Below are 13,839 nucleotides of genomic sequence, written 5' to 3' on the forward strand. Positions count from 1 at the left end.
ATATTTACGGCCTTATATTTCCTACCACAAATCGCATGTACCAGCTCTGGTGCATTGGCACCACTACTCTCAGCATCTCGCTGGCACACAATGGGCGCAGTAGTGGCACCCCTATATGCATTACAATATAGGGGTCTGAGAGAGTGCGGAGCCCAGTGCTCCCATGTGTCGGCCCCATTGTGTCCCCCGCATTGTTCCCATCCCCGGCTATGCACTAGGGGGGTCTTCTTGTATGGGACTTCAGAGGGGGCAGACTCCAGGCGGCACTCAGCGCCCCAGTGTCAGGACAGCCCCTTACTGGGACACAGGCTGCTCCCACTGGAGCTGTTTGTTCTGGGCCAGGAGCCTGTGGGTGGGAGAGATCACGTGAGTCTGTGGAGTGAGAAAGAGAAGAAAAGTTTTCCCTGCAGTTCAGAAAAGTTTTCAGAGCTCAGCAGAGAGGGGTCAGAGACAAGAGGCACCTGCCCTGCAGCTCCTGCCAACCCACCAGCCTCTGCTGCCTGCATGGGGCATGTGACCTGGAGTAAAATCTGGAGGGATCTGGAGACATGATCCAGGGATTCCTGTGGAGATCAGAGCACTGAGATCACTTAGAGGAAAGCTGGTGAGTCCTACAAGTAACATCTGATGGCCAGTAGCAATGGGCAGGCTACCAGGAGGCGCAGCCAGGAGTATTACACCAATGCACACGTAGCAGAGTGGAGTTTGTCATTTTCCAGATTTCTACTTCCATTCCAGCTGTTACGGAGAAATGATTATATTTCAGATGTAGCAGAGCTGAGTTTGTCATTTTCCAGACTTCTACTTCCAAACCAGCTGTTACGGAGAAATGGTTATATTTCCGATGTAGTAGGGCTGAGTTTGTCATTTTCCAGATTTCTACTTCCATACCAGCTGTTACAGAGAAATGATTATATTTCAGATGTAGTAGAGCTGAGTTTGTCATTTTCCAGATTTCTACTTCCATTCCAGCTGTTACGGAGAAATGATTATATTTCAGATGTAGCAGAGCTGAGTTTGTCATTTTCCAGACTTCTACTTCCAAACCAGCTGTTACGGAGAAATGGTTATATTTCCGATGTAGTAGGGCTGAGTTTGTCATTTTCCAGATTTCTACTTCCATACCAGCTGTTACAGAGAAATGATTATATTTCAGATGTAGTAGAGCTGAGTTTGTCATTTTCCAGACTTCTACTTCCATACCAGCTGTTACGGAGAAATGATTATATTTCAGATGTAGCAGAGCTGAGTTTGTCATTTTCCAGACTTCTACTTCCATACCAGCTGTTACGGAGAAATGGTTATATTTCAGATGTAGCAGAGCTGAGTTTGTTACCAACTTTTTTTTTTCCCATGCAGCTGAGTATAGTCATTATCCATTTTTTTCGCCCATATCAGCTGTCACGGTGAATTGACTTAATTTCGGATGTGTTAGAGATGAGTTTTTCATTATCCATTTTTTTCCATTCGTACAAGCTGTTACGGTGAAACGATTATATTTCAGATGTAGCAGCGCTGAGTTTGTCACTGATTATTTTCTTCGTGCTTACCTGCTGTCACAGGTACATTTACCCAATTTCAGACATAGCAGAGCTCAGTTTGTCACTGATTATTTTTTTTTCTTGCCTAGCAGCTGTCACGGCGATTGATTTAATTCAGATATAGCAGAGCTGAGATTGTCGATTTCCATTTTTTTCATGCATACGTACTATAATGGTGAATTAATCCGCATTTCAGATGTAGCAGAGGTGAGTTAGTAATTTTCCATTTTTTTCTTCCTTGCCAGCTGTCACAGCAAATTGACTTAATTTAGGATACAGTAGACATGAGTTTGTCATTATTCAGTTTATTTCCATTCATATCAGTTGTTACGATAAATTGATTATATTTCAGATGTAGCAGGGCTGAGTTTGTCACTGATTTTTTTTATTTCATGCATACCTGCTGTCACAGTAAACTGACTGCATTTCTGATGTTGCAGAGCTGCAACGTCCAGATTTTTTCAACCATATTTCATCCATACTTGCCTTAAGTTTAGATGTAGTACACATGAGCTTGTTCAGTTTTTTTTTTTTCCCATTTGTACCAGCTGTAATAATTATTATGGTGATTTCAGAGCTGAGTTTGTAATTTATTATTTCTTTTGCATACATATCATGCTGAATCAACTGCATTTAGTATGTAGCAGAGCTGAGATTGTCACTGACCAATTATTATTTTATTTTTTATTTTTGGGCCTACCAGCTGTCACTGGGGAACAGACTGCACTTCAGATGTAGCAAGGCTGAGTTTGTCATGTGGAGACACACATCTGGGCTTTTATATGGGACTGCAGATAAGCATAATATATTATCATCATGGTATCATTCCATTAAATGCTGCTCCCCCCTCCATTTTCAGCAGCAGATTGTAGGGGATCAGCTGACATATTGAAATTGATGGCGGTTCTTTTGGATTTTAGCGGACGCCAGGAAATCGTAGCATGGGAAAGGGGGGATCTCACACTAACGCACCATTAAATGATGCAAAAGAGATAAATAACAAACTCAGCTCTGCTACATCCTATGTCATTTATTCATAGTGATAATGATTGGTGGATATTTGGCGCGAAACTCTACGTTGATATACCGATGTAGCAGAGCTGACTGTGTTGTTTTGGGGTTTTTTTGTGCATACGCGTCCCATAATAACACATTATGATATCAACATGGCTCTGCTACATCGGTCTGAACACTATGCATAGCCATCACTACAGGTGTGGCCCCCAGGTGAAGGAATGTCGGCTCAGTCTTATATTTACAACCAATGGGCGAGGGCCCCCGGAGAAGAATCTATATATTAACCAAGGCTTCTAGTATAAAGGTCACAGTCCTCTGAAGGATTTATAGATAATGGGGGAAGATTTATGAAACTGAAGAAAAATAGCCTTTATTGCACGTAGCAACCAATCAGAACACAGCTTTAATTTTTTACAGCGCTCTGGAAAAACGAAAGCTGCATTGTGATTGGTTGCTATGGGGCAACCAAGACAGATTTTCCTTTAGCCTATAAAAGTGTCTACAATACATAATATATCGTCCGCCTGATCTTGTGCGGCAATTGTTTTGGCCTATATGAAGCAAGAATTGGGTGACGACTGTGAAAGCGAAAACCTGTCTTAGTTGTCCATAGCAACCAATCACAGCACAGCTTAAGTGTTTCAAGAGCACTGTAGAGAATGAAAGCTGTGCTCTGATTGGTTGCTAAGGGCAACAATGGCTGTGCTCATGAATCCATTGCCGCATGTTTTCTAGCAGTTCTTCTATGTGTGCCGGATGACAAACTCATAATTAAATGCAGACGAAGCAGAGCTGAATTTGATTCCATGCATACATGATAGAATTGAGAAGTAGTCACAGTATAAGTCAGGTCTGCATGAGATGGCGGCCTACTGACAGAGGTGTGCTAAGGCCTGGCCAACATGTACTGTAGATAAAGCAGAGCTAAATGTGTCATTTCACCTTCTTAGGCCCTTCTGCCAGACCATGTGATTGCTTTCTGCGTTAAAGGGGTTGTCCACCTTTGGACGCTTTTCTTTTACTTATTTTTATGATTTTTTTCTTTACTAATTTTAATTGATTTTTATTTTTTTCACTTTATTTATTTTTTTACAAATTTTATTATTATTTTTTGCTTTTATACTTTTTTTTGCAAATTTTATTTATTTTTTTATATTTTTTTTTCTTCTTTTTTTGTTTGTTTTTAGATTTTATTTTACAAATTTTAATCTTTTTTTTATACTTCTTTTAAACTTATTTTGGGATAAAAATCATATTTGCAATTAGGGTACATAAAAATTTTGCAACGTTCGGCTTTTACAGGCTCCTGTTTTTCCTTGTACATTGCTAACTGCAGAACGAGTTAACTGAGCTTCCATAAGTGAGTTCCTTCCAAAGTAGCTTGTAAATCTTTTATCTGTCTTTTCCAGAACACCTTTTTAGCTAATTTATGGCACATCGATTGATGTGTTTTTTTGGTCATAAATCAGCTGAGAGGAGCTTAAAAAAAATGATAACGAACTCACTGAAGGTTTCTTCCGTTACCTCATTCTGCAGCCAGTAATAGACAAAATGACATGGAAGATATAGAAGGGAAACAGTGCAAAATCTCTAATGAAACCCAATTGCAAGAATGATTTTTTTTAACTCAAAATGCATGTGGTCTCGTTACAGCCATAGTCATATCACTGTAAAGTGTGCCAGATGACAAACTCAACACCGCTGCACTGATACTGGCTAGTATACAGATAGATCAGATCTGAATTTGTCATTTAACCCTTTAGGGACTGCATTGCTAGAACATCTCTAAGGTGGGAAAATAAAGTATATATATTTTTCATTTTATGCCAGATGACAAACTCAACGCTGCTATACTGGTATAATTGACATAGTGTTAGGACAGTGCAGGAGATTTCCCTACTATATGTAAAAATAAATGTTGTCATCATAGATATTTGCCAGATTACACAGCTCGGCTCTGCTACATTTTTGCATTGGTAGTACATTATACCTGTAGATTTGCAAACCACATAGGATGACAAGATGCCAAAACTCAAACTCAGCTCTGCATTGCTGGCGCATGATATAATCAACATGAATTGCGCCAAATGACAAACTCGGCTTAAATTCATGTGCCTCTAATTTCAAGACACAGATGTAGCAGAGTTGAGTATCTAATTTAACTCTTTGTTAAAGCATCTAGTTCTTTCTGCAAACCTTGGAATAGGTACTAATGGCTCCTTGTTCTATCACTCAAAGACGTGCCAAACGACAAACTCAGCTCTGCTGCATTTTGGTATTAGTACTGCATCATGATAATAAAGCAGGATTACCAGCAGTGTGTACAAAAAGCTGTAATCTGACAAAGTCAACACTACTTCATCAGGCTAAGAAAATGAAATCCCCAGAAAATAAATGTAGCAGAATTGAATTTGTCATGTAGTTGTTTGATGCTGCAACGGTAGTGATGGCGAGGAACCTGCACTATGTTAGTTTCAGCAACAAACTAAGCACTGCTACATCTGCATATAAATCCTACAAAGTTCCTATTATTATGGGAGCAGGAATGTTGGCAGCGCTGGGAAATTAGTGGGTGAAAATACGATATACTGAAATGCTCGTATGGCAGAAGAATGGGGACATTTCATAGGAAGGAATGATGTGGGCGACAGGCGGCAGCAGTGTCCTCTATACCCCTGTGTAGACGCTGCAGCTTTGGTAGGAAGTGGAGTGGATGAAGTGGTGGTGACGAGTGCACATTGGTACAGTCAGTGAGCCCGCTAACAGACCGGTGGACAGCCTATGTTGAATACTCCCAGCGGTAGGTGGGCTGTGTATATAGAATACCCCTAGCGGTAGGGGGGCGGTGTATATAGAATACTCCTAGCGGTAGGTGAGCTGTGTATATAGAATACTCCAAGCGGTAGGTGGGTGGTGTATATTGAATACCCCTAGCGGTAGGGGGGCGGTGTATATTGAATACTCCTAGCGATAGGTGGACAGTGTATATAGAATACTCCCAGCGGTAGGTGAGCGGCATATATGGAATACTCCTAGCGGTAGGGGGGCGGTGTATATAGAATACTCTTAGCGGTAGGTGGGCGGTGTATATAGAATACTCCTAGCGGTAGGTGGGCGGTGTATATAGAATACTCTTAGCGGTAGGTGGGCGGTGTATATAGAATACTCCTAGCGGTAGGTGAGCTGTGTATATAGAATACTCCTAGCGGTAGGTGAGCTGTGTATATAGAATACTCCTCGTGGTAGGTGGGCGGTGTATATTGAATACCCCTAGCGGTAGGTGGGCGGTGTATATAGAATACTCCCAGCGGTAGGTGGGCGGTGTATATAGAATACTCCTAGCGGTAGGTGGGCGGTGTATATAGAATACTCCTCGTGGTAGGTGGGCGGTGTATATAGAATACTCCTAGCGGTAGGTGGGCGGTGTATATAGAATACTCCTAGCGGTAGGTGGGCGGTGTATATAGAATACTCCTAGCGGTAGGTGAGCTGTGTATATAGAATACTCCTCGTGGTAGGTGGGCGGTGTATATTGAATACCCCTAGCGGTAGGTGGGCGGTGTATATAGAATACTCCCAGCGGTAGGTGAGCGGCATATATAGAATACTCCTAGCAGTAGGTGGGCGGTGAATATAGAATACTCCTAGCGGTAGGTGAGCGGTGTATACAGAATACCCCAAGCGGTAGGTGAGCTGTGTATATAGAATACCCCTAGCGGTAGGGGGGCGGTGTATATAGAATACTCCTAGCGGTAGGTGAGCTGTGTATATAGAATACTCCTAGTGGTAGGTGGGCGGTGTATATTGAATACCCCTAGCGGTAGGTGGGCGGTGTATATAGAATACTCCCAGCGGTAGGTGAGCGGCATATATAGAATACTCCTAGCGGTAGGTGGGCGGTGTATATAGAATACTCCTAGTGGTAGGTGGGCGGTGTATATAGAATACCCCTAGCGGTAGGTGAGCGGTGTATATTGAATACTCCTAGCGGTAGGTGAGCGGTGTATATAGAATACTCCCAGCGGTAGGTGAGCGGTGTATATAGAATACTCCTAGCGGTAGGTGAGCGGCATATATAGAATACTCCTAGCAGTAGGTGGGCGGTGTATATAGAATACTCCTAGCGGTAGGTGAGCGGTGTATACAGAATACCCCAAGCGGTAGGTGAGCTGTGTATATAGAATACCCCTAGCGGTAGGGGGGCGGTGTATATAGAATACTCCTAGCGGTAGGTGAGCTGTGTATATAGAATACTCCTAGTGGTAGGTGGGCGGTGTATATTGAATACCCCTAGCGGTAGGTGGGCGGTGTATATAGAATACTCCCAGCGGTAGGTGAGCGGCATATATAGAATACTCCTAGCGGTAGGTGGGCGGTGTATATAGAATACTCCTAGTGGTAGGTGGGCGGTGTATATAGAATACCCCTAGCGGTAGGTGAGCGGTGTATATTGAATACTCCTAGCGGTAGGTGAGCGGTGTATATAGAATACTCCCAGCGGTAGGTGAGCGGTGTATATAGAATACTCCTAGCGGTAGGTGAGCGGCATATATAGAATACTCCTAGCGGTAGGTGGGCGGTGTATATAGAATACTCCTAGTGGTAGGTGGGCGGTGTATATAGAATACCCCTAGCGGTAGGTGAGCGGTGTATATTGAATACTCCTAGCGGTAGGTGAGCGGTGTATATAGAATACTCCCAGCGGTAGGTGAGCGGTGTATATAGAATACTCCTAGCGGTAGGTGAGCGGTGTATATAGAATACCCCTAGCGGTAGGTGAGCGGTGTATATTGAATACTCCTAGCGGTAGGTGAGCGGTGTATATAGAATACCCCAAGCGGTAGGTGGGTGGTGTATATAGAATACTCCTAGCGGTAGGTGGGCGGTGTATATAGAATACCCCAAGCGGTAGGTGGGTGGCGTATATAGAATACCCCTAGCGGTAGGTGGGCGGCGTATATAGAATACCCCAAGCGGTAGGTGGGTGGTGTATATAGAATACTCCTAGCGGTAGGTGGGCGGTGTATATAGAATAGTCCTAGCGGTAGGTGAGCGGCATATATAGAATACCCCTAGCGGTAGGTGAGCGGTGTATATAGAATACCCCTAGCGGTAGGTGAGCGGTGTATATAGAATACTTCCAGCGGTAGGTGAGCGGCATATATAGAATACCCCTAGCGGTAGGTGAGCGGTATATATAGAATACCCCTACCGGTAGGTGAGCGGTGTATATAGAATACCCCTAGCGGTAGGTGGGCGGTGTATATAGAATACCCCTAGCGGTAGGTGGGCGGTGTATGTAGAATACTCCTAGCGGTAGGTGGGCGGTGTATACAGAATACCCCTAGCGGTAGGTGGGCGGTGTATATAGAATACTCCTAGCGGTAGGTGGGCGGTGTATATAGAATACTCCTAGCGGTAGGTGGGCGGTGTATATAGAATACCCCAAGCGGTAGGTGGGCGGTGTATATAGAATACTCCTAGCGGTAGGTGGGCGGTGTATATAGAATACTCCTAGCAGTAGGAGGGCGGTGTATATAGAATACTCCTAGCGGTAGGTGGGCGGTGTATATAGAATACTTCCAGCGGTAGGTGAGCGGCATATATAGAATACTCCTAGCGGTAGGTGAGCGTTGTATATAGAATACCCCTAGCGGTAGGTGAGCGGCGTATATAGAATACCCCTAGCGGTAGGTGGGCGGTGTATATAGAATACCCCTAGCGGTAGGTGGGCGGTGTATGTAGAATACTCCTAGCGGTAGGTGAGCTGTGTATATAGAATACCCCTAGCGGTAGGTGGGCGGTGTATATAGAATACCCCTAGCAGTAGGTGGGCGGTGTATATAGAATACTCCTAGCGGTAGGTGAGCTGTGTATATAGAGTACTCCCAGCGGTAGGTGAGCGGCGTATATAGAATACTCCTAGCGGTAGGTGGGCGGTGTATATAGAATAGTCCTAGCGGTAGGTGGGCGGTGTATATAGAATACCCCTAGCGGTAGGTGGGCGGTGTATATAGAATAGTCCTAGCGGTAGGTGGGCGGTGTATGTAGAATACTCCTAGCGGTAGGTGGGCGGTGTATATAGAATACTCCTAGCGGTAGGTGAGCTGTGTATATAGAATACTCCTAGCGGTAGGTGGGCATTGTATATAGAATACCCCTAGCAGTAGGTGGGCGGTGTATATAGAATACTCCCAGCGGTAGGTGAGCGGCGTATATAGAATACTCCTAGCGGTAGGTGGGCGGTGTATATAGAATACTCCTAGCGGGAGGTGAGCGGCGTATATAGAATACTCATAGCGGTAGGTGGGCGGTGTAAATAGAATACCCCTAGCGGTAGGTGGGCGGTGTATGTAGAATACTCCTAGCGGTAGGTGGGCGGTGTATATAGAATACTCCTAGCGGTAGGTGGGCGGTGTAAATAGAATACCCATAGCGGTAGGTGGGCGGTGTATGTAGAATACTCCTAGCGGTAGGTGAGCGGCGTATATAGAATACTCATAGCGGTAGGTGGGCGGTGTAAATAGAATACCCCTAGCGGTAGGTGGGCGGTGTATGTAGAATACTCCTAGCGGTAGGTGGGCGGTGTATATAGAATACCCCTAGCGGTAGGTGGGCGGTGTATGTAGAATACTCCTAGCGGTAGGTGGGCGGTGTATATAGAATAGTCCTAGCGGTAAGTGGGCGGTGTATATAGAATACCCCTAGCGGTAGGTGGGCGGTGTATATAGAATAGTCCTAGCGGTAGGTGGGCGGTGTATGTAGAATACTCCTAGCGGTAGGTGGGCGGTGTATATAGAATACTCCTAGCGGTAGGTGAGCTGTGTATATAGAATACTCCTAGCGGTAGGTGGGCATTGTATATAGAATACCCCTAGCAGTAGGTGGGCGGTGTATATAGAATACTCCCAGCGGTAGGTGAGCGGCGTATATAGAATACTCCTAGCGGTAGGTGGGCGGTGTATATAGAATACTCCTAGCGGGAGGTGAGCGGCGTATATAGAATACCCCTAGCGGTAGGTGGGCGGTGTAAATAGAATACCCCTAGCGGTAGGTGGGCGGTGTATGTAGAATACTCCTAGCGGTAGGTGGGCGGTGTATATAGAATACTCCTAGCGGTAGGTGAGCGGTGTAGACAGAATACTCCAAGCGGTAGGTGGGCGGTGTATATAGAATACTCCTAGCGGTAGGTAAGCGGTGTATATAGAATACTCCTAGCGGTAGGTGGGCGGTGTATATAGAATACTCCTAGCGGTAGGTGGGCGGTGTATATAGAATACCGCTAGCGGTAGGTGGGCGGTGTATATAGAATACTCCTAGCGGTAGGTGAGCGGTGTATACAGAATACCCCTAGCGGTAGGTGGGCAGTGTATACAGAATACCCCTAGCGGTAGGTGGGCGGTGAATATAGAATACTCCTAGCGGTAGGTGAGCGGTGTATATAGAATACTCCTAGTGGTAGGTAAGCAGTGTATATAGAATACCCCTAGCGATAGGTGGGCAGTGTATATAGAATACCCCTAGCGGTAGGTGGGAGGTGTATATAGAATACTCCTAGCAATAGGTGGGCGGTGTATACAGAATACTCCTAGCGGTAGGTGGGAGGTGTATATAGAATACCCCTAGCGGTAGGTGGGCAGTGTATGTAGAATACTCCTAGCGGTAGGTGAGCGGTGTATATAGAATACTCCTAGCGGTAGGTAAACGGTGTATATAGAATGCCCCTAGCGGTAGGTGGGCGGTGTATATAGAATACTCCTAGCGGTAGGTGGGCGGTGTATATAGAATACGCCTAGCGGTAGGTGAGCGGTGTATATATAATACCCCTAGCGGTAGGTGAGCGGTGTATATATTGAATACCCCTAGCGGTAGGTGGGCGGTGTATATAGAATACCCCTAGCGGTAGGTGGGCGGTGTATATAGAATACTCCTAGCGGTAGGTGAGCTGTGTATTTGGAATACTCCTAGCGGTAGGTGGGCGGTGTATACAGAATACCACTAGCGGTAGGTGGGCGGTGTATATAGAATACTCCTAGCGGTAGGTGGGCGGTGTATATAGAATACTCCTAGCGGTAGGTGGGTGGTGTATATAGAATACCCCAAGTGGTAGGTGGGCGGTGTATATAGAATACTCCTAGCGGTATGTGGGCGGTGTATACAGAATACCCCTAGCGGTAGGTGGGCGGTGTATATAGAATACTCCTAGCGGTAGGTGGGCGGTGTATATAGAATACTCCTAGCGGTAGGTGGGCGGTGTATATAGAATACCCCAAGCGGTAGGTGGGCGGTGTATATAGAATACTCCTAACGGTAGGTGGGCGGTGTATACAGAATACCCCTAGCGGTAGGTGGGCGGTGTATATAGAATACTCCTAGCGGGAGGTGGGCGGTGTATATAGAATACTCCTAGCGGTAGGTGGGCGGTGTATATAGAATACCCCAAGCGGTAGGTGGGCGGTGTATATAGAATACCCCTAGCGGTAGGTGGGTGGTGTATATAGAATACCCCTAGCGGTAGGTGGGTGGTGTATATAGAATGCTCCTAGTGGTAGGTGAGCTGTGTATATAGAATACTCCTAGCGGTAGGTGGGCGGTGTATACAGAATACCCCTAGCGGTAGGTGGGCGGTGTATATAGAATACTCCTAGCGGTAGGTGGGCGGTGTATATAGAATACTCCTAGCGGTAGGTGGGCGGTGTATATAGAATACCCCAAGCGGTAGGTGGGCGGTGTATATAGAATACTCCTAGCGGTAGGTGGGCGGTGTATATAGAATACTTCCAGCGGTAGGTGAGCGGCATATATAGAATACCCCTAGCGGTAGGTGAGCGGCGTATATAGAATACCCCTAGCGGTAGGTGGGCGGTGTATATAGAATACCCCTAGCGGTAGGTGGGCGGTGTATGTAGAATACTCCTAGTGGTAGGTGGGTGGTGTATATAGAATACTCCTAGCGGTAGGTGGGTGGTGTATATAGAATGCTCCTAGCGGTAGGTGGGCGGTGTATATAGAATACCCCAAGCGGTAGGTGGGCGGTGTATATAGAATACCCCTAGCGGTAGGTGGGCGGTGTATATAGAATAGTCCTAGCGGTAGGTGGGCGGTGTATGTAGAATACTAGCGGTAGGTGGGCGGTGTATATAGAATACTCCTAGCGGTAGGTGAGCTGTGTATATAGAATACTCCTAGCGGTAGGTGGGCATTGTATATAGAATACCCCTAGCAGTAGGTGGGCGGTGTATATAGAATACTCCCAGCGGTAGGTGAGCGGCGTATATAGAATACTCCTAGCGGTAGGTGGGCGGTGTATATAGAATACTCCTAGCGGGAGGTGAGCGGCGTATATAGAATACCCCTAGCGGTAGGTGGGCGGTGTAAATAGAATACCCCTAGCGGTAGGTGGGCGGTGTATGTAGAATACTCCTAGCGGTAGGTGAGCGGCGTATATAGAATACTCATAGCGGTAGGTGGGCGGTGTAAATAGAATACCCCTAGCGGTAGGTGGGCGGTGTATGTAGAATACTCCTAGCGGTAGGTGGGCGGTGTATATAGAATACCCCTAGCGGTAGGTGGGCGGTGTATGTAGAATACTCCTAGCGGTAGGTGGGCGGTGTATATAGAATAGTCCTAGCGGTAAGTGGGCGGTGTATATAGAATACCCCTAGCGGTAGGTGGGCGGTGTATATAGAATAGTCCTAGCGGTAGGTGGGCGGTGTATGTAGAATACTCCTAGCGGTAGGTGGGCGGTGTATATAGAATACTCCTAGCGGTAGGTGAGCTGTGTATATAGAATACTCCTAGCGGTAGGTGGGCATTGTATATAGAATACCCCTAGCAGTAGGTGGGCGGTGTATATAGAATACTCCCAGCGGTAGGTGAGCGGCGTATATAGAATACTCCTAGCGGTAGGTGGGCGGTGTATATAGAATACTCCTAGCGGGAGGTGAGCGGCGTATATAGAATACCCCTAGCGGTAGGTGGGCGGTGTAAATAGAATACCCCTAGCGGTAGGTGGGCGGTGTATGTAGAATACTCCTAGCGGTAGGTGGGCGGTGTATATAGAATACTCCTAGCGGTAGGTGAGCGGTGTAGACAGAATACTCCAAGCGGTAGGTGGGCGGTGTATATAGAATACTCCTAGCGGTAGGTAAGCGGTGTATATAGAATACTCCTAGCGGTAGGTGGGCGGTGTATATAGAATACTCGTAGCGGTAGGTGGGCGGTGTATATAGAATACCGCTAGCGGTAGGTGGGCGGTGTATATAGAATACTCCTAGCGGTAGGTGAGCGGTGTATACAGAATACCCCTAGCGGTAGGTGGGCAGTGTATACAGAATACCCCTAGCGGTAGGTGGGCGGTGAATATAGAATACTCCTAGCGGTAGGTGAGCGGTGTATATAGAATACTCCTAGTGGTAGGTAAGCAGTGTATATAGAATACCCCTAGCGATAGGTGGGCAGTGTATATAGAATACCCCTAGCGGTAGGTGGGAGGTGTATATAGAATACTCCTAGCAATAGGTGGGCGGTGTATACAGAATACTCCTAGCGGTAGGTGGGAGGTGTATATAGAATACCCCTAGCGGTAGGTGGGCAGTGTATGTAGAATACTCCTAGCGGTAGGTGAGCGGTGTATATAGAATACTCCTAGCGGTAGGTAAACGGTGTATATAGAATGCCCCTAGCGGTAGGTGGGCGGTGTATATAGAATACTCCTAGCGGTAGGTGGGCGGTGTATATAGAATACGCCTAGCGGTAGGTGAGCGGTGTATATATAATACCCCTAGCGGTAGGTGAGCGGTGTATATATTGAATACCCCTAGCGGTAGGTGGGCGGTGTATATAGAATACCCCTAGCGGTAGGTGGGCGGTGTATATAGAATACTCCTAGCGGTAGGTGAGCTGTGTATTTGGAATACTCCTAGCGGTAGGTGGGCGGTGTATACAGAATACCACTAGCGGTAGGTGGGCGGTGTATATAGAATACTCCTAGCGGTAGGTGGGCGGTGTATATAGAATACTCCTAGCGGTAGGTGGGTGGTGTATATAGAATACCCCAAGCGGTAGGTGGGCGGTGTATATAGAATACTCCTAGCGGTATGTGGGCGGTGTATACAGAATACCCCTAGCGGTAGGTGGGCGGTGTATATAGAATACTCCTAGCGGTAGGTGGGCGGTGTATATAGAATACTCCTAGCGGTAGGTGGGCGGTGTATATAGAATACCCCAAGCGGTAGGTGGGCGGTGTATATAGAATACTCCTAACGGTAGGTGGGCGGTG

At 46.2% G+C, this 13,839-nt stretch overlaps 1 protein-coding gene across 1 annotated transcript in view; it reads left to right on the plus strand.

Moving 5' to 3' along the window:
* The first annotated feature begins 380 nt into the window (after positions 1-380).
* The window catches only part of PRSS23 (serine protease 23), a 78,180-nt gene continuing 64,721 nt past the window's right edge, over positions 381-13,839 (plus strand). Inside the window, exon 1 of the mRNA XM_073569248.1 lies at positions 381-604. The gene's annotated coding sequence lies outside the window, so the exon portion shown is untranslated. The remainder of the gene's footprint in view (positions 605-13,839) is intronic.

Source organism: Dendrobates tinctorius, unplaced genomic scaffold (genome assembly GCF_039654945.1).
Source record: "Dendrobates tinctorius isolate UK_male_01 unplaced genomic scaffold, ASM3965494v1 ptg000023l, whole genome shotgun sequence".
Classification (NCBI taxonomy): domain Eukaryota; kingdom Metazoa; phylum Chordata; class Amphibia; order Anura; family Dendrobatidae; genus Dendrobates; species Dendrobates tinctorius.